The following is a 24,220-nucleotide window of genomic DNA, read 5'->3' on the forward strand; positions in this document are numbered from 1 at the left end:
CCGGTGCTCCCCACAAGTGCACTCCTTAATCCCCATCATCTGTTTCACCCCCCCCCCCGCCCCATGCTCCTCTGATAATCATCAGATTGTTCTCAATTAAGAATCTGTTTCTTGTTTTGTCACTGTTTTTCTCCCCTCCTTTCTTGCTTTCTTAAATTCCACATATCCGTGAAATCCTATGGTATTTGTCTTTCTCTGACTTATTTCGCTCAGCCTTATACTCTATACCTCCATCTGTGTCCTTGCAAATGGCACAATTTCACTTTTATGACTAATATTACGTACAGTTTCTTTATCTGTTCAGTCGATGGACACTTGGATCTTGGTTTTTGTAAATAATGCTGCTATAAACCTTGAGGTGCATATATCCCTTTGAATTAGTTTTCTCTTATTCTTTAGGTAAATACCCAGAATTGGAGTTGCTGGATCAGTGGTGGCTCTAGTTTTAACTTTTTGAGGAAAACTCCATACTGTTTTCCAGAGTGGCTGCGCTGTTTGCACTCCCACCAACAGTACAAGAGGGTTCCCCTTTCTCCACATCTTCGCTAACGCCTATTATTTTTCACATTGTCCATTTTAGCAATTCTGACAGGTGTGAAGTGATATAGCTCATTGTGGTTTTCATTTGCATTTCCCTGATGATAACTGATGTTGAGCATCTTTTCATGTGTCTGTTGGCCATCTGGATGTCTTCTTTGGAGAAACGTCTGTTCATGTCTTCTGCTCATTTTTTAATTGAGTCATTTGTTTTTAGGTGTTGAGTTCTATACCTTCTTTATATATTTTGGATAGTAACACTATATCAGATGTGTCATTTTCAAATATCCTCTCCCCTTCCATAAACTGCCTTTAAAGTCTTGTTTATTGTTTCCTTCACTGTGCAGAAGTTATGTTTTTGTTTTGTTTTTTTTCCTGAGGAAGTCCTAATGGTTAATTTTTGCTTTTGTTTCCTTTGCCTCAAGAGACCTATCTGGAAAGAAGTAGCTATGGCTGATGTCAAAGAAGTTACTGCCTATATTGTCTTCTAGGATTTTTATGGTTTTACATCTCACATTTAAGTCTTTAATATTTTTTACTTTACTTTTGTTTATGGTGTAAGAAAGTGGTCCAGGTCCATTGTTCTGCGTGTCAGTGCCCAGTTTTCCTACCATTTGTTGAAGAGACATTCTTTTTCCCATTGGATATTCTTTTCTAGATTATTTGACCATATATAGTTATGGGTTCATGTATGGGTTTTCTAGTCTATTGATCTGAGTGTCTATTTTTGTGACAGTACCATACTATTCTGATCACTACAGTTTTGTAATATAACTTGAAGTCCAGAATTGTGATGACTCCAGCTTTGCTTTGCTTTTTCAAGACTGCTTTGGCTCTTCAGGGTCTTTTGCGGTTCCATACAAATGGTGGGATTGTTCTAGCTCTGTGAAAAATGCTGTTGGTAGCTTGGTAGGGATTGCATTAAAGTGTAGATTGTGGGATGTCTGGGTGGCTCAGTGGTTGAGCATCTGCCTTAGGCTCACGGCATGATCCCAGGTCCAGGGATCGAGTCCCGTATTGGGCTCCCTGGGAGGAGCCTGCTTCTCCCTCCATCTCTGCCTCTCTCTGTGTGTCTCTCATGAATAAATAAATTCTTTAAAAAAAATAAAGTGTAGATTACTGTTTTGGGTAATAAAGACATTATAATATTCTTCTAGTCCATGAGCATGAAATGTCTTTTCTTTGTGTCATCTTGAAAGTCTTCATCAGTATTTTACAGTTTTCAGAGTACAGGTCTTTCACCTCTTTGGTTAGGTTTATTCCTAAGTGTCTTATTGTTTTTGGTGCAATTACAAATGGGATTGATTCCTTAAATTCTCTTTCTGCTGCTTCCTTATCGGTGTATGGAAATGAAGCAGATTTCTGTACATTTGATTTTGTATCCTGTGACTCTACTGAATTTATCAGTTCTAGCAATTTTATTGGTGGAGTCGTTCAGGTTTCCTATGTATAGTGTCCTGTCATCTGCAAAGACTGAAAGTTTTACTTCTTCCTTACTGATATGGATGCCTTTTATCTCTTTTTGTTTTCTGCTTGCCATGGCTAGGACTTCTGGTACTGTGTTATATAAAAGAGGTGAGAGTGGATATCCTTGTCTTGTTCTTGAGCTTAGGGAAAAGGTTCTCAGTTTTTCCCCCATTAAGGATGATGTTAGGGCACCTGGGTGGCTCAATTGGTTAAGCATCTGCTTTGGGCTCAGGTCATGATCCCAGGGTTTTGCAGTGGAGCCTCACATTGGGCTTTCTGCTCAACAGGGAGTCTGCTTCTCCCCTTTACACACCCCTAACCCCTGCTCATGTGCATGCACTCACCATGCTCTCGCTCTCTAATAAAAGAGTCTTTAAAAAATTATGATAGCTGTGGGCTTTTCATAGATGGCCTTTATTTTTTTAGATGGCCTTTATCATGTTGAGGTATGCTCCCTCTGAGCCTATTTTGTCGAAGGCTTTTTTTTATCATGAATGTCAAATGCTTTTTCTGCATCTATTGAAATGATCATATGGTTCTTATCCTTTCTTGTATTGATGTGATATGTCACATTGATTTGCAGAATATTGAATCATCCTTGCAACCCAGGAATAAATCTCACTTGATCATGGTGAATAATTTTTAATCTATTTCTGAATTTGCTCTGCTACTATTGAGAATGTTTGCATCTTTGTTCATCAGGAATTTTGGCCTATTTTTTTACTGGTATCTTTTTCTGATTTTTTGTATCAAGGTAATGCTGACCTCATAGAACAAATTTGGAAGTTTTTCTTCCTTTTCTATTTACTTGAGTAGTTTAAGAATAGCTAGTATAAATATTCACAGAATTTGCCTCTGAAGTCATCTGGTTCCAGACTTCTGAACTCGTCTTTGCTAGTTATTGGTCTGTTCAAATTTACCATTTTCTCTTGTATCAGTTTTGGTAGTTTATATGCTTCTAAGAATTTATCCATTTCTTCTAGGTTGTCCAATTTGTTGGGATATTGTTTTTCATAAGTCTCTCGTATTTCTTTGGTATTTGTTCTTATTCTGTCTCATTTGTGATTTTATTTGGGTCCTTTCTCTTTTAAGTATGGCTAGAGGTTAATCAATTTTATTGACTTTTCCCCCCAAAGAAGCAGCTCCTGTCTTCAATGATCTGTTCTATTGTTTTGTTTTATTTTTAGTTTATATATCATTTATTTCTGCTCTAATTTATTATTTCCTTCCTTCCTTCTGGCTTTAGGCTTCATTTGCTGTTCTTTTCCTAGCTTCTTTAGGTGCAAGGTTAGGTTCTTTATTTGATACTTTTCTTATTGAGGTAGGCCTGTATTGCTATAAATTTCTCTTAGAACAGCTTTTGCTGCATCCCAAAGGTTTTGGACTGTTGAGTTTCACTTTCATTTGTTTCCATGTACTTTTTTTAAAAGATTTATTTATTTATTTATTTATTCAGAGAGAGAGAGAGAGAGAGAGAGGCAAAGACACAGGCAGAGGGAGAAGCAGGCTCCTTGCAGGAAGCCTGATGTGGGACTCCATCCCCGGTCTCCAGGATCATACCCCGGGCTGCAGGTGGCGCTAAACCACTGTGCCACGGGGCTGCCTTCCACATATTTCTTTGATTTCCTAGTTAACCCATTCATTGTTTAGTAGCTTGTTATTAATTTTCATGTATTTGTGCTCTTTCCAGATTTTTTTCATGTGGTTGACTTCTAGTTTCATAGCATTGTAATCAGAAAATATACACTGTATGATTTCAAGCTTCTTAAATTTGTTAGGTTTCCTTTCTGTGCTAATATGTGGTCTGTTCTGGAGAATGTTCCTATGCACTTGAAAAGAATGTGTGTTCTGTTTTAGGATGGAATGTTCTGAGTGTATCTGTTAAATCCATCTGGTCCAGTGTGTCATTAAAAGCCATCGTTTCTGGGGCACCTCGGTGGCTCACTTGGTTAAGTGTCTGCCTTCAGTTCAGGTCATGATCCTGGGGTCCTGGGATTAAGCCCTGATTCTTGTTCTCTGCTCATCAGGAAGTCTACTTTTCCTTTGCCCTTCCCCCTCCTCACCCCCACTTGTGGTCTCTCCCTCCCAAATAAATAAATAACATATTTTTTAAAAAGCCATTGTTTCCTTTTTAGGTGGTTTTCTGTTTAGGTGATCTGTTTAGTGATGTAAGTATGGTGTTAAAGTTCCCTATTATTATATCAGCAATTAGTTCCTTTTGTTTGTTAACTGTTTAATGTATTGGGTATTATTATTTTCTAGTAAGTGAAATCATATGTTGTCATCTCAGTGTAATGCTCTCTATGTCCATCCATGTTGTCAAATGGCAAGATCTCATTCTTTTCTATGGCTGAATAATATCCCATTGTTCGTGCACACACACACACACACACACACACACACCCCACATCTTCTTTATCCATTCTTCTATTGATGGACACTTGGGTTGCTTCTATAATGTGGCTGTTGTAAATAATGCAATAAACAGAGGGGTGCATATATTTTTCATTTTGTTTTGGTAAATACCCAGTAGTGGAATTACCAGATCATATAGTATGTCTATTAACAAGGAGTGTTTTTTAGTAGCCCTGAGATACTCTGCATATATAATAAACATTGTCATTCCCAAACACCTATTAAACACTGGTCCCTGATGTCCTAGTTAACAGCACAGGCCTATTTGGGTTTTACTAGGATTTCCTCTACTGTTTGTAGGGTTCAGATCAGCTGATAGATACAATCAGACAGGGTGTCTGTATAAGAGGCCACCAGTGAATTAGAACCACTAAAACCAAACACAGAAGTGGAAGCAAAGACCAGTTTGTCGTCTTGAGTCTTTCCACTTCCCTTGGCCCTCTCCCTTCAGACAGGACACATCTACCCTCTAGAGTCTCCTGCTTTATCCCACTTCAGTATCTCAAATTGAATGGTAATACTGAATAAGACCCTGAAAGACAAAGGCTCCAGAACTCCCCTTCATGTGTCAGTCCTCTACCTACTTACCTACCAACTCCTCATCTGTCCAGACAATGGTTCTTTCATAAATATCATTGCCTGAGCATTTACTATGTGCCAGGCATGGTGACAGAAGTTTTATATGTATTATCTTACTTAATACCACAATAGCCCTATGAGAAAGATGTTGTATTATTTTATAGATTAGAAAACTAAGAAAGAACTTGGTTAGGTAATTCCTATACAAGTTTACACAATTAGCAAGTGGCAAAGCTGGAACCTACTCTCAGATCTGATGACTCCAAAGTCAGACTATGTTATATCTGTTGTGCTATGTTGTCTTCCTAGTCATTGATTTTATTTTTATCAAACATTTAAAGAGTGCCCACAATGTATCCTGCACTTTCACAAGGATCAGTCAGGCAGAGAGAGATGCCCTTTGGTTGCTCAAAGTCTAATGCTACAAATGTGGTGGTCAAGATGTGCATACAACTTTTGGGGAATCTCAAGACGATAGTTGTAATCTACCTGGAGAGGATGGAGAAAATTCAGAGAGGAGGTAACGTTGACTATTCTAAAGAAGAAATCTGGAGATTTAGAGTAGGATAAGGCAGAGGATTTTTACTAGGCACTCATTTGTGCCTTTTGAAATCAAGATCCCAATGTGACATTAGCAGGCATGTGGAAATTGGTGGTTAACAGGTTCCTAGTGGGGAGACCTAGATCACAAGTACTCCTGGCTGGCCATGGCCACCACACCACATCACACTTAGAGTGGTGCTTGGTTTCAGGCCGGCAAGGCCAGGTATTGGGACTTTGGTCAGGATTAACTCTTCACTCAAGTGCCCATAATGAGGATGAGGCCAGGGCTGCTGAAAAGGAGTATAATTAGCCCTGGGCTTTAGGCCAGGAGTGCTTCCAATATCTCAGGTGAAATTCATCTATAAGACTTTCCCCTGAAGTTGAGGAAGGCTGGCTCTTCCACTCCAAGAATTTTTTTCTCTCCCCAAAAGACACAGGAACTTGGAAGACCTACTAAAGTTGTCATTTAACCCTTACATAGGCCTCTGCCTCCTGCCCCAGTTCTCTAGGACCAGCCTGGACCACCTCTTGACAACCATAAATTCTCATTGCCTTCTGGGAAACCATCACATGGCATAGTACAATTTGAGAAAGAGCAAAAGAAGAACTGTCAGGTGTATTGACATGTAGAGTGATGGGCTATTTGCTTGGAGAAGAAGCTAGAAGGAGGTGAGGGGACAGGATATTGAAAAGAGAGGCAAAGAGAAGAGGTATCCTGGTGTGGACACTAGAAGGTTACTTTTAGAGGGGTTCCACAAGAACAAAGTCATGCTCTAGGCCTTGTCCTAGGTGCCAAGAGGGAGTGGCAGGTGACAGGAAATACAAGAACCCCAAACAGGGAAGCAGTTAGACAACAGAGCACTTCAATTTACCCCACTGGTTATTGAACATCTACTCTCGACCAGGCACTCTAAAAGCAAAGAAACAATACTGAGGAGTGGCAAGAATTTAGGCCCTGCAACTGCCTGGCTTTACATTCCTACTTGAGGTACTGTTCAGCGAGTGCTACCTGCTTTGTTAGCATCTGTTCTGAGTGGTCACAGCCTTGCCTCTGGTTTCCCAGGGCCTGGATCATCCTAGTTGTTAGATCTTTTGACCATCATCCATGATGTCGCTTATTACAGATAGAATTGAACAAATTATTGAAGTCAGTAAGCCTCTCCAATCCTCTCCTTCCTTATCTGTAAAGTAGGAACAGTATAATAATACCTCAAATGTTAGGAGGATTAAATGAGTTAACTCAAGGACTGTGCTTAGAACAGTGCCTGGTGCATAGTAAGTTCTCAATAAACACTAGTTATGATAATTCTTTTTTCCCAAATCAGAAACAGTGCTTGAGTAAAGGCCAACTTCCCAGAGTTAAGGTGTCCAGATAGAGTGGCCTGAGTTGCTAAAAGCAGAAACTTGCTTCCTGTAGTGACTTAATTCAAGGGCTCAACACCCACAGTCATGTCAGAGCAGCAGGTGGTAGCTGGACAGCCACATGGCGGGAATCATAATACCATTGCTTGCCTCTAGCCAAAACAGAGCCACTGCACATGCAGACAACCCTGCTCTCCTCCAGAACATGCAGATGCTCTGGCCCAAGTGCTGGAACAGGCGCTTGGAGCCCTTTCAAATGTGGAGAAATATTTAGATCCAATTGAAACCACTCCAGATTGTTGGCTCTTATTTTAGATAAACAGGATAAGCAAACTTGGCCTAAATGAGAACTGGTAATAAATACTCTCTTTTCCTGTTTTTCTAATTCTTCAAAGTCAAATGCTCCAAGTCTAAAGGTCTCATGGGGAACAGCTGACGGATTTCTGAAGCTTATTTTTATTTGATTAATAACAAAAATTCTTTACATTAAATGGACCTTTCACATATGTGTGATGCTCACAATATTCCTGAGAAGAAAGTAGGACAGGTGACCTTACCTTCATACTGGACAGTTGGAAATTGAGGCCCTGTAAATGTAGATGGTTCGTCCTGAGGCTTATGGCCATTTCTGATGGGGAACAAAGGTTATGAAAACATCGCTCTAGACATATATAGTCCTTTCACTGACCGGTTGGATCCCTTTTTCAGTACATTACTCTCCAAAAAATCCATACAGCACAGATTTTCTTGAAGATACCCATGGGCACAGACCTCCACATATGTCAACAACAGCAAAATGTGGTTTAAGGTGGGAAGCAGAGTGACTTATCCCAGCAAAGACTGCAGACCCCTTATCATTCAACTATGACCACTACCTCCCTTCCACACTAACCATTGATAACTGGTTTAATACATATTTTCTTTGGTCACAAAAGTGAGAGATAGGTATATATCTTCAGCTTCCTAAGATAGGTATTTGAGGAGGGGGCAGGATGAAAAAAAACTTTAATATTTAAAAGACCTATGTACATCTCTAAAGACACACAGTCAACTTCATATATTAACAGGACAATATGCAAACATTAAAAAGAGAAAGGAATGAAAGGCGTAATGTGCAACTTTTCAAGCAGACATGGGCAAAAAGGTATCACAATCATGGAGAGCCACCCAGGTGCCCCTAAAACAACTATTTATCAAGAGGTACCAAATATGTATAACTTTATATTGGTACTTCTCCACTGGAGGCAGGGAAGGACCCAGTAAGACCACACAGTGCCTCTCCCTTAGTCCAATTAGGCATCCAATTGCAGCATATGATGGCATGAGAACAAGGAGTATGGCCAACAAACATCAATTCTTCCTCCCAAATAAGTGTAACTCCTTGGTCTTCTGATACCACGCAAAGCCCTAATCCAGGCCCTCCTTCATCCCTTCCTCCTGTCTTTTTTTTTTTTTTTTTTTTTTTTTTTTATGATAGTCACAGAGAGAGAGAGAGAGAGAGAGAGGCAGAGACACAGGCAGAGGGAGAAGCAGGCTCCATGCACTGCGAGCCTGATGTGGGATTCGATTCTGGGTCTCCAGGATCACGCCCTGGGCCAAAGGCAGGCGCCAAACCGCGGCGCCACCCAGGGATTCCCCCTTCCTCCTGTCTTAATCAGCCTCCAGTCCTTTTTCTTTGGTTCCCTTGAATGGACTTTGGCCAGATTAATTTTCCTAAACCATACATGAGCAAACCATTCGGTGGCAGCCAAGCCTCTCTGCTGCAGGGAATCCTATGTGCGCACTAGCTCTGCTACCCTTCAGCTGCATCAACCATTGCTCCCTATAGCAGAATCTGCCACTGCAGCCAGAACAGCTTTGATGTGACTGCCCTGTCCACCTTAGTCTACCTAAAAATTCTTGCCCACCTAATCCTCACTTTTTCCAAGTTCCTTAAGCTCCACTTCTTGACTCCTCCATGGCTCTATTTGCCACCATGCTGAGGGAAAAAGGTATAAGAGAATAAAGCCAGAGAACACAGAGAAGTTGAGATGGGAAGTGTGTTTTTTGTACAAGAATCTTTCGATCCTTTCTGAAATTAGGCAAATTGATGAATTTTTTTTTCTGGTCATTTCATAAATTTATTTTTTATTGGTGTTCAATTTGCCAACATATAGAATAACACCCAGTGCTCATCCCATCAAGTGCCCACCTCAGTGCCCATCACCCAGTCACCCCCACCCCCCCGCCAACCTCCCCTTCCACCACCCCTAGTTCATTTCCCAGAGTTAGGAGTCTTTCATATTCTGTCTCCCTTCCTGATATTTCCACTCATTTTTTCTCCTTTCCCCTTTATTCCCTTTCACTATTTTTTATATTCCCCAAGTGAATGAGACCATATAATGTTTGTCCTTCTCCAATTGACTTATTTCACTCAGCATAATACCCTCCAGTTCCATCCACGTTGAAGCAAATGGTGGGTATTTGTTGTTTCTAATGGCTGAGTAATATTCCATTGTATACATAGACCACATCTTTATCCATTCATCTTTCCATCAATTTTGATACAACCTTCCAACCACAATAGCTAAAATTTTTTTAAAAAGTTTCAGCAGAAAAAAAAAAAAAGTTTCAGCAGAAGACAAAACTATTGTAGGCAAGAGTATTAAGCAAATGGATCTCTCATATACAAATAGGAGGGGAAATTGCTTGATCATTTTGAGAAAATAATAGCAAATACTGAAATTTAGCATACACTTGCTCCCTGAACCACCAGTTCTGACTAAGCCAGTGCTCATATGCACCAGGAGAGACACATTGGGATGTTCACAGCTACACTAACTATAATAGCCAAGTACTAGGAGCCTTGCAAATGTCCATTGACTGCAGAAAGATTAAATAAATGAGTAAATACAATGACTTAAAATACAGCCATGTAAATGAATGAAGTTAGCTCATACTACAACATCAATTAATCTCATAGAGATAATTGAATGAAAGAAGCCAATCCCACAAAAGAAATAGAGAAAAAGTTAGAACATGAAGGGGTTTCTGGTAATATTCTATTAATTGAACTGGAGGCTGGTTACGTGGACATGTTTGTTCTGTGAAAATTGAAACTGCACTTCTGATAAAAACAATTTCTCTTATACATGTTACAAGTAAATTATATTTAGGTGTATGTGTGAGCGAGAAAGGAAAAAAAGGGAGGGAGAGGGGGAGAGAGAGAGAGAGAGAGAGAAAGATAAAGGGAGAGGGAGGGAGACAGAGAAAGAGAGACCTAGAGCCAGACCTAGCCAGAGCACAGAGAGAAGGAAATGGTCCGGAGAGCAGGAATAGCATCCATAAGCACGGAGGGGCTGACTTCATGGGCCTGGGAGCTGTGCATTGGTGCAAGACACCGTACGGATGGAATCCTGAACTTGGATCAATGCTCTATTATTGATGTCTTACAACCCTTAATAACTTTTGAGCCAGGGACCTATATTTTGTCCTTACCCTGAGCCCTATTGATTTCATAGCCAATTCTGAGCACAGGTTTCTTGCCAGCTTCTAGTATCTAGTCAATCTGAGAACAGGTCATTGAATTGAATAGATTCAATCTCTAAAAACACTTTTGGATACCTTTTTGAGGAAACCATAACTTCACCATAAAGTCCCAGAGAAGTTTATGGAGGTCAAAGCCTGTAGTGGGTCAACAAGGAGTGGGGGAGGGGCTCAGTGGAGGTTAGCTGCTACCCTCTGAGTCCTGAGAAGGTTCCTGAATGAACCAGCAAACCACCCTTTGAACCAGATACTAGAAGGGAGAATTTCTTCCACAATCTTCTGGTTACCACATTTCTGGCTTCTTTTCCTATTAAGGAGCAGAATTACAAATTTAAGAACAATTGGACATGCTTATCTTAGCTCCCCCTTCTCCCTGTAGGGAATAAGCTGCTCTTGTGGAGCAGGTGGTTTCTGGTACCTTTAGGGGAAGCATGTGAGGGAGGGGGCTACCTTTTCAACTGCCACCAATTTCAGAGGAGGGATGAGTGTGCCTAATTCTGGGGGGGAGGGCACTGTCCTCCATTCTGGGGTGTTTTACGTGTATTAAAAGTTACAGTTGGGGGCACCTGGGTGGCTCAGTGGTTGAGTCTCTTGCCTTAGGCTCAGATGGTGACCCCGGGGTCCTGGGATCCAGTCCCTCATCAGGCTCCCACAGGAAGCCTGCCTCTCCCTTTGCCTATGTCTCTGCCTCTCTGTGTCTCTCATGAATAAATAAATAAATCTTTTTTTTTTTTAAGTGACATTTGGCTGAGACCTTCCTCTCCTTTGTCTTATTTCTCAAATCATTCAGAACCTGGGCATGAAAAGGGGAGCTGACCAAATTTCTGATATTCTAGAAAATTATTATGCTTTGTCTTCTCTTTAAAAATGGCAGCAGAATTCTCGTGCAAGAGCAACTCACAAAGTTTCGTGACTGCATTCACAGGTTAAAAACCTGCCTCCAGGCTGGCCTCTGTGTGCTTGTCTTCCAGGCAGGAAGCCCTACATCTCAGATAAAATAACCTCTCTGCAAATACTAATGAGCTTGCTTCTCCTCTCCTCTCCTCCCACTGTTGGGTGCCTTTGCAGAGAAGAATCCAGCCTCTGGTCACCCGGCAGCCAGGCCACCAAGGTTACTGACTCTGCTTCAGTCCTGGGAGCCCAACCAGTTAGGCAGCTCACCGCCAAATCACTCTGCTAAATTAAATCCAATTCCCCACCCTGGGTTGAGCAGCTGATACCATAACCTGACCGTTGCCTCTATTTTCTGCCTGAATTTTGCTCAGAGTTAATCTCCACAAGGCCCAGGAGATTTTCTGGGGTTATTCCGCATGAAAGGAAGAACTCTGATTTTCAACTGAGAATAGATAAAATTCCCAGGGTACACCTCAAATAGCTGCTCTTTTTGACTGCTGTCTGTCTGGTGGTGGTACTCAATTTCCATTTGCTCCAAGGAAACCTTTTCTTCTCATGTGATGGAAGCAATAAGAACTTTTTTCCTTCACCTGCTATCAACCTGCAGAGTTCCAAATATGAGCCCTGCATTTTGTCACTCGCCCATTTTTGGAGAACCTGTCCTTAGTGATTTACTCTATTCATGCGAACTTCAACCTGCATAATTTCATGCCACCTTGCATTCCTTCATTATCTGCTTATTCATTCAACCATCTAGCACTTAGTGGAACATGCATTCCCTCTACCTACTGTTCCTCTGTAAACTTTTTTTTTCTTTTTTTTAAATTTCTATTTTATTTATGATAGAGAGAGAGAGGCAGAGACAGGCAGAGGGAGAAGCAGGCTCCATGCACCGGGAGCCCGACGTGGGATTCGATCCCGGGTCTCCAGGATCGCGCCCTGGGCCAAAGGCAGGCGCCAAACCGCTGCACCACCCAGGGATCCCTGTAAACTTTTCTTTATGTTCTTCAATGCTTTCTTCATAAGACTTCTCCCAAAAAGTCTTCCTTAATTCTGTCCTATTCTGATCAAAGCCCTCTGACCTGATTGATTTCTTCTATGCCTACTCAGTACTAGCTGCTTAGTCTGAAGCAGATGATTTCATCTGCTTAATACTGAACTCCCAGTTCTAACCCCCAGGTATCCCCACATAGATAGCTTAAGCTGTACTCCTGTCCAGTGATTTGCAAATGGGGAGAAGGATTGGCAGTGAATCAGTCTAAAGAGAGGGTCCTTAAAGGTCCTTTGTACTTTATAAAAAGCATATCCAATATTTTACTACATTTCAGATAATAGCTATTTGTATTGATTTTTGCAATACAAGCTACATGAAGTGTGGCTTGATAAAATATCTCTAATCTATGGCAATACAGAGAAAATCTAATAATTCTCAGTGGAGACTTGTCTCTGCAGGGAATGACCAGACCCTGAGCCAGGAGAAGGCAAGTTGTTTCTATCTTTCTGTCTATGCTAGAAGTACTAGGTCATCTCTGTCACCAGAACAAGATCCATGTTTCATACGTCTTTGTTCAGACTCTTTACATGGAATGCCCTTCCCTCCCCATGATAAAACTCCACTGTTGTTCTCAACAGTGTTCTCAACAGTTGTTATGAACATCACTTCGTACTTTGACTTTCTTGATTCTACTAAGTGGAACTTCTTCTGAATGCCCTGTAAGATGCTTCACCTATGACACGAATTGAGCAGTGGCAAATATCAACACATATTTATACACCCACCCTCATGACAGAAGTTCCTTGAGGGTAGAAATAATCCACAACAAGTTTGCCTTTTACTCTAGAACCCTAGGATACAACAAAGATCGCTTGCTTCTTCCTCTAAACCAACGTAAATTAGTTCTAAGCTTTACCATCTGACTGGAAATGCATTATATTTGTCTTTGCTGGGCTCCCTCCTCACATCTTCCCTCCTCCTCCACCACAAGAAAAATACAACACTATTGGGTTTACATGGGACCAGGTAATGCTGATAAGGGCTTCTCCTTTGAGTAAGGCAGGGTCATCTTTGGTGCTTACTTTCCAAGCCCATGTGGGCAAGTTGAAAGAAGTGGCCCCACCACCTCATGCTTATACTCAAAGTCTAGGCTAAAGCACTGTCAACAAGGCCTTCCCAACCTTTCCATCATGCAAAATCTTTGTCTCTTCTTAACCCCATCTCCTTCACCCCCAATTTGATATTGAATGCATTTCAGCATCTGCTTTGGCATCTGTTTTGTACATACTTACCCCTCAGTGAGGCCCACCCCCCAGTCCTAAAAGGAAGAAATCCTCTTAATCACATTTTTATCCCCTACCAGTAGCTAATGTAGTACCTTAAAGTACCGAATGAATGGTTGATCATCTTCTGTTCTTTTCTCTTCAATACAAGAGATACTTTCTGGGGCGTACAACCTGTACCGTAGAACTCAGCCCAAACATGCCTCCTTCAGGGAAACAGTCCCCTGTCAGTCAGTCATTGTCACGGCACCCAGTAAATTTCTTACCTGTCATCACAGCTATTTGTGTCATTATGTAGTCATGTTTATCTGTGCCGTTATCTGTGCCACTAGAGGCCACAAGCTCCATGGGAGCAAGGGTAACATCTGTTTTTGCTCATTCTCTGTATTCCCTAGCTAAAGGTCTGATATCTTGTACCAAATAAATAATGACTTCAATAATAAAAGTCTTGCTCTCCTACCACCAAGGTGCTTCTCTTCCAGCTGTGCTTTTGTTTTCTGACGTGTCTGAAGCCACGGGACAATAGTTCTCCTCTAAGGTAAGAGCAGAGGCTCCAGGACCTCCCTTGGGAAGCAGAGAGCATCAAGATCCTCACCTAGCTGTACACCATATTTTATCACTCCACCTTGCCTTCATGCCCCCTGTCCTGTTAGAAAAAATTCTTACCCCTTTCAACTTTTTCTGCTTCTGAGAGAGATCCATGCAAACCTGAGCAGGAATGACAATTCTCTCAAATTTCCACATGAAAGCCCATTAGGAACCATTCAGGTTATTCTCTAAATACTATTTCCTACCATTAGCATGTGTAGCAATAGGGATTTTTATGTATTTGGTTGAAAACAGCAAAAATTCAACTAGTTAATGTTCTTGACACTTGAGAACTAACAGCTGTGTAATTCTAAGTGAGAATGACATTGATCACATTGTAGATTAGTCTAAGGGACTGTGAGGAACCTAGTTCTCAGTACTCATGGAAAAAATATTTGTTATTTAAGGTTTAAATTAACTTCTAGTACGGTCTAGATCTGTGCTTTTCCATACAGTAGCTATTAGTCACCTGTAGCTATTTAAATTTCAATTAAAAATTTCTCAGTCTGGGGATTTACCCCAAAGATACAGATAAAACGAAACGCCGGGACACCTGCACCCCGATGTTTCTAGCAGCAATGTCCACAATAGCCAAACTGTGGAAGGAGCCTCGGTGTCCAACGAAAGATGAATGGATAAAGAAGATGTGGTCTATGTATACAATGGAATATTACTCAGCCATTAGAAACGACAAATGCCCACCATTTGCTTCAACGTGGATGGAACTGGAGGGTATTATGCTGAGTGAAGTAAGTCAATCGGAGAAGGACAAACATTATATGGTCTCATTCATTTGGGGAATATAAATACTAGTGAAAGGGAATAGAAGGAAAGGGAGAAGAAATGGGTAGGAAATATCAGAAAGGGAGACAGAACATGAAGACTCCTAACTCTGGGAAACAAACTAGGGGTGGTGGAAGGGGAGGAGGGCAGGGGGTGGGGGTGAATGGGTGACGGGCACTGAGGGGGGCACTTGACGGGATGAGCACTGGGTGTTATTCTGTATGTTGTCATTTGAACACCAATAAAAAATAAATTTATTATTAAAAAAACAAAAAACAAAAAAAAAAAGAAAAAAGAAAAAAAATTCTCAGTCACATTACCAAGCACTCAGCCACATGGGACTGGTGGCTGCAACACTGAACAGTACTATATCACATGTCAGTACAGAAAGTCCTAGAGAACAGCACCACTCAAGGTGTCTTGAGCACACACCAAGTTGGAAACTGGTTCTCTACTTTTAAATAGGAAATGGTCAATAAACGGTCACCTTTTTTACTATGTGCCAGATTCTGTTGTACCTATTTCACACATAGCATATCATTATATCTTCATAACTTGGGAGAGAAGTAGTATATCACCATTCCTCTAAACTCATTTTCTAGTGCTGCAATTGCAAAACATCACAGACATGGTGGCTGTGTTTGATGGAAAATAGAAGACCAGTAAAATGAGTCAGACGAATAACTCTACTTACCCACTTCCCCTTTCTTCCTCCTTGACCATTTGACCAAATATGTCATGATGAGATGGGTTATAATTCCCAACCCAGTTCTCCTTCACAGAGATAAAAATAGCATGCAGCCAGCTCTCTATTAACCACAGAAACTAGAGCCATGAAAGCATAGGCAATTGGAGTTATAGATAAATCCTGAGCTTTTCTCTAGCAAGTGAGCTCATTTTCAGAGGCTTCAAAACCAATTCTAATGTAATAAACAGAGATAGAAATTTTATGAATGCAGCACACATACACACAGCTTGACTTGGGAGGATCCCATGGGAACCAGCCCAGATATCCATTCAGGCTTGACATGCTCCTGCTGAGCCTTTAGACTTTGTGTTCATAAACTCACCACTCTTTCAGGACCTTCGGGCTTAATGCAAATTAATTAAACTGCCATGCAGCTCATTTGACCATTATTGAGGTTTTAAAATAATTAAGAGTGAAAGCAACTGATTAAAGCCTTTCCAGGCTGCTGTAGCAGTTTATGAATTATATAAGTTCCATATTAACATGACTCCTTGGTGACTGCAGATTAGCTGGGGGGATATTCATTAAGATGGAATAAAAAGGCAACAGTAGCCATAACATCTTTTTGTTTAATATTCCCTGACAGCTTTCCAGGGAGCTCATTGTGAAGGCAAAAACATACTATATTTCTATAGCATTTTAAAAATAGGATAATATCATTAGCTCCATTTGATCCTCCCACTAATTCTATGAACTTGGCAAAGCTGGCATTACTCTATTTTACTTGAAAAGAGACCAAAACTCAAACAAGTTAAATGCTTCACATAGTAAAAGTGGGAATGTAGTCAAATATCCAGGGCTAACTCCCAATCCAGTGTTTCTCCAGTATGCCATGGTGCCTCTCTTTCTTAAGGATCATGATTCTCCAAAGACAGTCCCACCAGTCTGAAATTTCTAAAGAGAAAGTTTCATTACTTTGGCTTAAAGCAAGGATTCACATATTAAAATAGAGCAGAAGGAATTTCAATGAGGGGAGAATAGAATATTTTTGTTTTCTCCTTCCACTCCATTACAACGACAGGGAGAAAAGATAGAGAAATAACACCATTTTAACTAAGGAAGCAAGGGCCTAAACATAATGAAGTGCACCTTGTAAATATTATAAGATCTGAGTCTAGTTGAGGGAATATGGCAAGAGTCAACCCCAGACAGTGGTGCTACATAAGTCAGGGCTATAGGTACACTTAGGAGGAATAAAGAGGTTGTTGAATGAGCAGATACACAAAGGATAGTTTTAGGATGTTCCAAACATTCTTTACCTCCTTAATGCTTAAATAGGTGTGTTCACTTTGTAAACTTAGGATTGGTGTACTTTTCTAAGTCTTAGATATACTTCCATAAAAAAATTTCATTGCCATAAAAGTCATAGCCATTGATCATTACCTTAAAGCCAGTGATCTTCCCATTAAAAAAACCAGGGTCAAAGACAATCATAGAATAGGCAAAGGTCACTTCTATTAATTGAACACCTATTTAATTGACCTCTACAGAGTTCAGTTCTTCAGAAGGGCAAGGAGAGGGGAATCTGAAAGAGAAACCCTGCTGATAAACTATTCCTATTTCTTAATCTTTTGATTTAAATTCTTAAGATGTAATTGACATGCCTGTAAGAGTAACTCTCTTAAAGTGTACGGTTCCACGTGTTTTGCACATATTCTTTCCCATTCAGTAGGTTGCCTTTTCATTTTATTGATGGTTTTTCTTGCTGTACAGAAGGTGGTTAAGTTTAATGTCCCACTTGTTTATTTTTGCTTTGGTGACAAATCTAAAAAAAAATCATCACCAAGACACGTGTCAAGGAGCTTACCACCTAGGTTTTCTCCCAGGAGTTTTGTGATTACTTTTAAGTCTTTAAATTATTTTGAGGTTTTTTTTTATGGTATAAAACAGTGGTCCCGATTCATTCTTTTGCATGTGTCTGTCCAGTTTTCCCTTTTATTGAAGAAACTGTCTTTTCTCCATTGTATATTCTTAATTCCTTTGTCATTAACTAATCATATATTCACAAGTTTATTTCTGGCCTCTCCATTCTATTCCATTGTCTTTGTGTCTGTTTTTATCACAGTACCATACTGTTTTGATTGCTATCACTTTGTAATTCAGTTTGAAATCAGAAGTATAATGTCTCTGGGTTTGTTTAACTTTCTCGAGATTTCTTTGGCTACTTGGCATCATTTGTGGTTCCATACAGATGGTAGGATTTTTGTTTTATCTGTGAAAAAAATACAATTTTTTATAATAGGGATTGCATTGAATCTGCAGATTGTTTTGGGTATTATGCACATGATAAAAATATTCTTTCAATCCATAAATATGGAATATTTTCCCATTTATTTGTGTTTTCTTCAGTTTCTTTCAACAAGTTCTTACAGTTTCGGAAAACAGGTTCTTCCTTCATTAAATGTATTCCCAGGTACCTTATTCATTTTGATGCATTGGAAATGGGATTGTTTTCTTAACCTCTCTCTCTGATAGTTTTTTTAGTATGTAGAAATATAATTGATTTTTATATTGATCTTGTATCCTCTAGCTTTACTGATTTCTAGATATAACAGTTTTTGGTAGTCTTTAGGGTTTCTAAATACAGAATCTTGTCATCTGCAAATAGAATTTTACCTCTTTCTTTCCAATTTGGACAACTTTTATTACTTTTTCTTGCCTAATTGATCTGGCTAGGATTTCTAACACAATGTTGATGAAAGCTACAAGAGTCAGCATCCTTCCTTATTTTATTTCTGACCTTAAAGAGGAAGCTTTCAGCTTTTTATCATTAAGTATGAGGTTAGCTATGGGCTTGTCATATATGGCCTTTATTATGTTGAGATATATTCCCTCTATACCCACTTTGTTGATAGTTATTATCATAAATGGATGTTGAATTTTGTCAAAGGCTTTTTCCATGTTTAGACAATAATAGGATTTTTATTCTTTATTTTGTTACCGTGGTGTACTATTACATTGATTTTTCTGATGTTGACCATGCTTGCAACCCTGGAAAAAAAAAATTCCATTTGATCATAATATATGATCCCTTCAATAGATGGTTGAATTTGGTTTGCTAATATTTTGTTCAGGGCTTTTGTATCTGTGTGTGTCAGGAATGCTAACCTCTAATTTTCTTTTCTTGTGTCATCTTTGTCTGGTTTTGGCATCAGGATAATGCTGGCTTCCTAAAATGAGTTTGGAAGAGTCCTCCTCTTCTTTGTGTGTGTGTGTGTGTGTGTGTGTGTGTGTTTAAAGATTTTATTTATTTATTCATGAGAGAGGCAGAGACACAGGCAGAGGGAGAAGCAGGCTCCATACAGGGAGCCTGACGTGGGACTCAATCCCAGGACTCCAGGATCACACCCTGGGCTGAAGGTGGCGCTAAACCGCTGAGCCACCCGGGCTGCCCATGTGTGTGGTTTTTTTAAAAGAGTTTGATAATGATTGGTATTAATACTTCTTTGAATGTAGGGTAAAATTCACCAGTGAAACTCTCTGGTCCTGAACTTTTGTTTGGAGATTTTCGATTACTGATTCAATCTCTTTACTAGTAGTTGGCCTTTTCAGATTTCCTATTTCTTCATGATTTAGTCTTGGCAAGTTGATGCTCTTGGGAACTTATCTGTTTTTTCCAGGTTGTCCAATGTGTTGCTATGTAATTGTTCATAGTTTCTTATGATCCTTTGTATTGCTGTAATTAATATCAGTTTAATGTCTCCTCTTTCATTTCTATTTTTATTTTTCAGTCTACTCTTTTTTTGTAGGTTTAGCTAAAGATTTGTAAATTGTATTTATCTTTTCAAAGAACAAGCTCATAGTTTCATTGATTTTTTTTTCCTATTTTTTTTTTTTGGCCTCTACTTCATTTACTTCTCTAATCTTTGTTATTTCCTTTCTTCTACTAACTTTGGGCTTCATTTATTCTTTTTTTTCCTTGCTGTATAAAGTTAAGACTGTTTATTTGAGATTTTATTTGTTTCTTGAGGTAGGCATTTGTCACTCTGACCTTCTTTCTTAGAACTGCTGTTGCTGCATCCCATCAGTTTGGGTATGTTCCATTTTCACTTATCTCAAGGTATTTTTAAATTTCTCTTTGGATTTCTCCTTTGACCCATTTCATGTTTAGTAGCATGTCATTTAAGCCCACTGGAATTTTTCAGTTTTCTCCATATAATTAATTTTGAGCTTCATACTACCAGGGTTGAAAAAGATGTTTAATATTATTTAAATCATTTAAAATTTATTAAGACTTGCTTTTTGGTCTAACATACGATCTCTTGAAAAATGGTCCATGTATACTTGAGAAGAATATGTAATCTGTTGCTTTTGGATTGAAGTGTTCTATAAATATCTATTAAGTCCATCTGTTCCAGTATGTCCTATAAGGCCAATGTTTTCTTATTGATTTTTGGTCTGGATGATTTATCCATTGATATTCATGAAGTATAAAGCCCCCTACAATGATTGTATTCCTGTTTACCTTTAGGTCTATTAATATTTGCTTTACATATTTAGGTGCTCCTATGTTGGGTGCATATATATTTACAAATATTATCTCCTCTTGTTAGATTGACCCTTTTATTGTTGTGGAATACCCTTCTTTGTCTATTATTACAGTCTTTGTTTTAAAGTTTATTTTGTCTCATGTAAGTATAGCTCTCCAACCTTATTTTGCTTTCCATTTGCATGGGACATCTTTTTCAATCCTTTCACTTTCAACCTGTATGTATCCTTATATCTAAAGTGAATCTCTTGTCAGCAACATATAGATGGGTCTTGGGGGGGGGGGTTGTTTTGTTTTGTTTTTATCTACTCAGTCACTCTATGCCTTCTGATTGGAGAATTTAAGCCCAACTGGCTACCAGAACCAGATAAACAAGAGATATCCCGATTGTGGCACCATTCACAGAACTGGGGTGGCCGGCATAAAAACTTGGGCAGCAGACATGTGCTCTCCAGGAGACACCAGTGTGTCTAGAGCATGTCAGAAAGAAAGTGCAAAGATAGTACTCACCCTCCCAGGTCCCTGGAGAGAATTCCAGTCAGCCTATAGGTGTGTGCCCCTTGTGGTGCAACTATGAAGATAAGCTAATAGGCCTCTTCCACAGAAAGACTGGGTACCTCATCTGTTGTTTCTTTGTGGTGCTCTGAGGGGTAGTAACTACGTAAGAGCTTTTTCTCCATTTGTTTCAGTGTTTTGGGACCTACAAACATGAGCCACACAACCAGGCTATCTAGAGGTGTTCCATGGGTGCCAGCTAAAACTCAAGATGCCAGACACCTGTACAAACTCCTTTCTAGGAGATATTGGAGACCTGGAGTGAGACCGAGGGAAATTGCAAACCCACTAGCCTCCATTGGCATTCAAAGCTAGATATTTTGGGGGCTTAGCTCACTGGTGCAGGTCATTAAAGCCTGATGTGGGGCCATTTTATCTTCATGGAGAAGCTTCAGTTTGTGAGTTCTCTCCTGGTTGTGGATTGCCACACCAAGGCCTCTGGTTTATGGCAAGATTATGTCTCAGCTTCTTCTACCAACTTTGATGTGGGTTTTCTTTTATTCATCCAATGTGTAGGAGTTGCTCAGCTAGTGCTTGGATTTTTTTCAGTGCAAATTGCTTCATATGCAGCAGTAGATTCAGTGTTTCCATGAGAGGAGGTAATTTCAGGACCCTCCTATCTTGAATTGGAAATAATTAGTTTTTTATAATTGCTAGATTAGTTTGATAGTATTTTGTAAAGGATTTTTTTAGTCTATATTAATAAACGATATTAACCTACAGTTTTTCTACATTGTCTACTTTTAGAATGACTTGAGAAAGTATTCCTTCCTCTTCTACTTTTTTGGAAGACTATATGAAAAATTGGTGTTAGTTCTTGTTTAAATGATTGATAGAGAGGAGCACCAGGCTGGTTCACTTGGAAGAGCATACGACTCTTAATCTTGAAGTTGTGAGTTAGAGCCCCACAATGGGTGTAAAGATTACTTACTTACAAACACACACACACACATACAGACAGACAGACAGACATAACAAAAAAAGTAAAATAAATAGGGGCACCTGGGTGGCTCAGTTGGTTAAGCCTCTAGCTCTTAACTTCTGCTCAGGTCATGATCTCAGGATTGTGAGATCAAGCCTTGCACCTGGCTTTACACTGGACATGGAGTCTGCTTAAGATTCTCTCTCCCTCTGCCCTATCCCCACTCTCTCTAAACAAATTCAATAAATATCTATAAATGAATAAATGATTGGTAGAATTCAGTGAAGCCAATGGGTCCTGGGCTTTTCTTTGGGGGAATGTTTTTGATTACTAATTCAATGTCACTATTTGTTATAGGTCTATTCAGGTGGTCTATTTATTCTTGAGTTCATTTTGGTAGTTGTTTTTCTTCTAGAAATTTGTCCATGTCTTCAGTTTTCTCATTTGTTGGCCTCCAGTTATCATGGCTATATAATTTTTATTTTTGTAAGATCAGTACTGAAGTCCCCCCCGCCCGTCCCTGATTTTATTAATTTGAGCCTTCTTTTTTTTTCCTCAAGTGTATAGCTGAAAGTTTATCAATTTTGTTGGTCTTTTAAAGAGCCACTGGAATTTAAAAAAAAAAAAAAAAAGTAACATTTATTTACTTACATTGTAAGAATTCCCCGTGTAGAGAGGCTCCCTGTAGGTTAATTCAGCAGCTGCAGTGTCATGGAGGATCCAGGTCACTTGCATTTATCTGCTGTGAGATTCTCATGTTGTCTCCGCTTTGGTTTGCCCCTCCTCGTGCCTGCCAGTCCACAGGTACCTTGCAGATGTGATAATGTCCAGTAGAAGAGTATAAAACAACAAATATTTTTAAGACTTTCCTGCAGACCCTTCCTAACATTTCATTACGAGAACTGAGTCACATGCTTATCCCTGTACAGTCTCTAACAAAGCAAATGGGACTAATAGGTAGTTAAATGTAATGACTCTAATTCCTGACAGCTTTTCAGAATTTTTAAAAGATAAACTTCAACATCCTAAAAAGGAGGCTTGCTGTTTTTAAGAAACTGAAATCTCTTATGCTAGACGAAACACTTAGCTAAAATTCAGTAATTGGGATTCTTTTGCTTTGTTGTATGTAACAATATTTTTTTATTTTAGTAATATGCATACTGTAACCCCAGGTTTCTAAAAAAAAAAAATCAAAAAGAACAAATTCATAAAGGGTAGCTATTCTTACTTAAACATAAATAACCCTAGGAACGATTATATTACATAAATGTAAACTGCCTCTAGTTATCTATGTCATTATCAGCCCTCAATATCTTGGTCTTAATTAACCCAAATCAGCTTATCTGTCATACTGGAAAGCAAAAGAGAGAATGGTGTGGGAAGAAAGAAGAGTTCAGAAAATTTATAGAATTGAAAGGATGGCAGTTCTGGGGAGGCATGGGAGTTCCTGAGCAGCTCTCAGGTAGCAAGGAGCCATTCAGGGCAGGCACATGAGGGCTGGACAGGCAATTTTCCTGTATCTCTCCCTTCCAAATGCACAGAAAGCCTCCTGTGGAACGTTCAAGATCTGAACCACAGTATCTATTTAATAATGACAATATGGCCTTGGGCCAGAAGTTGATGATACAAGGATGAATACGACTCAGTTCCTGCCCTCAAGCACTCACAGTCTAATGGGAAAGATGAACTCATAAAAAGCAATTTTGAGCACAACAATGGAGGTGCAATGGGATGAGCAGTTGCCCAGAGGGGATGGTGATTAATTCAGTTTCAAAAGGCAGAGATAACTCTATAGAGAAAACATAAAAATCACAGGATGCGTTTGAGTTCACCAAGTATACAGCAGAAGACAGGATTTTCCAGAAAATGAGAACAGAGATTTGAAGCAGCGTGACCTGTTTGGGGTACCCGAAGATAACTGATGCTGATGCTGTGTGGCTGTGGAGCGTAAGAAAGCTAGAGCAGGGAGTTGGGGACCAGACCTCAGATCACCTCTCTTGCCTTCCCAGGGACAGTGAAGCTTATGCTGTGCATTGTGGGTGTTAGTGAAAGTTTTGAAATAAAGAAATGTCCCAGTTTGCATTTACAAAGAACATACTGGATCAGGTCAAATTGGAAGGCCAAAAACCTATTAAAAGGGTGGTGCACATGGTCGATGTTGGAACTAGGAAAGTGACAGTAAGAAGAAACAAAATATTCACTGTGTATGAGGGTTGGTTGACAGCCATAAAATATGCCATAGCTCTCTGGTTTGTTCAACTAGGTAGGTATATGCTGGAAGTAGGTTCAGCCCAAAGCATGGTGAACTTGAGGTATCAGGGGGCAACCCAGTGCGGACACACATTTAGCAACTGAGCATAGGTCTCTTCCCAAAATACAGATTTAAGAGGCTTGAGGTGGCATCTTCTGAAGGTACAGCGGGGAGGTTAGATTGCCTGGGGAGAGAAGACAAAGTTTGAAGGGAAACTAGAAGGGCCTCCACAATTCAGGAATTGAAGTAAGCAGTCTGCAAAGGAGACTGAATGGGGACAGTCAG

The sequence above is a fragment of the Canis aureus genome, chromosome 20 (assembly GCF_053574225.1).
Source record: "Canis aureus isolate CA01 chromosome 20, VMU_Caureus_v.1.0, whole genome shotgun sequence".
NCBI lineage: Eukaryota > Metazoa > Chordata > Mammalia > Carnivora > Canidae > Canis > Canis aureus.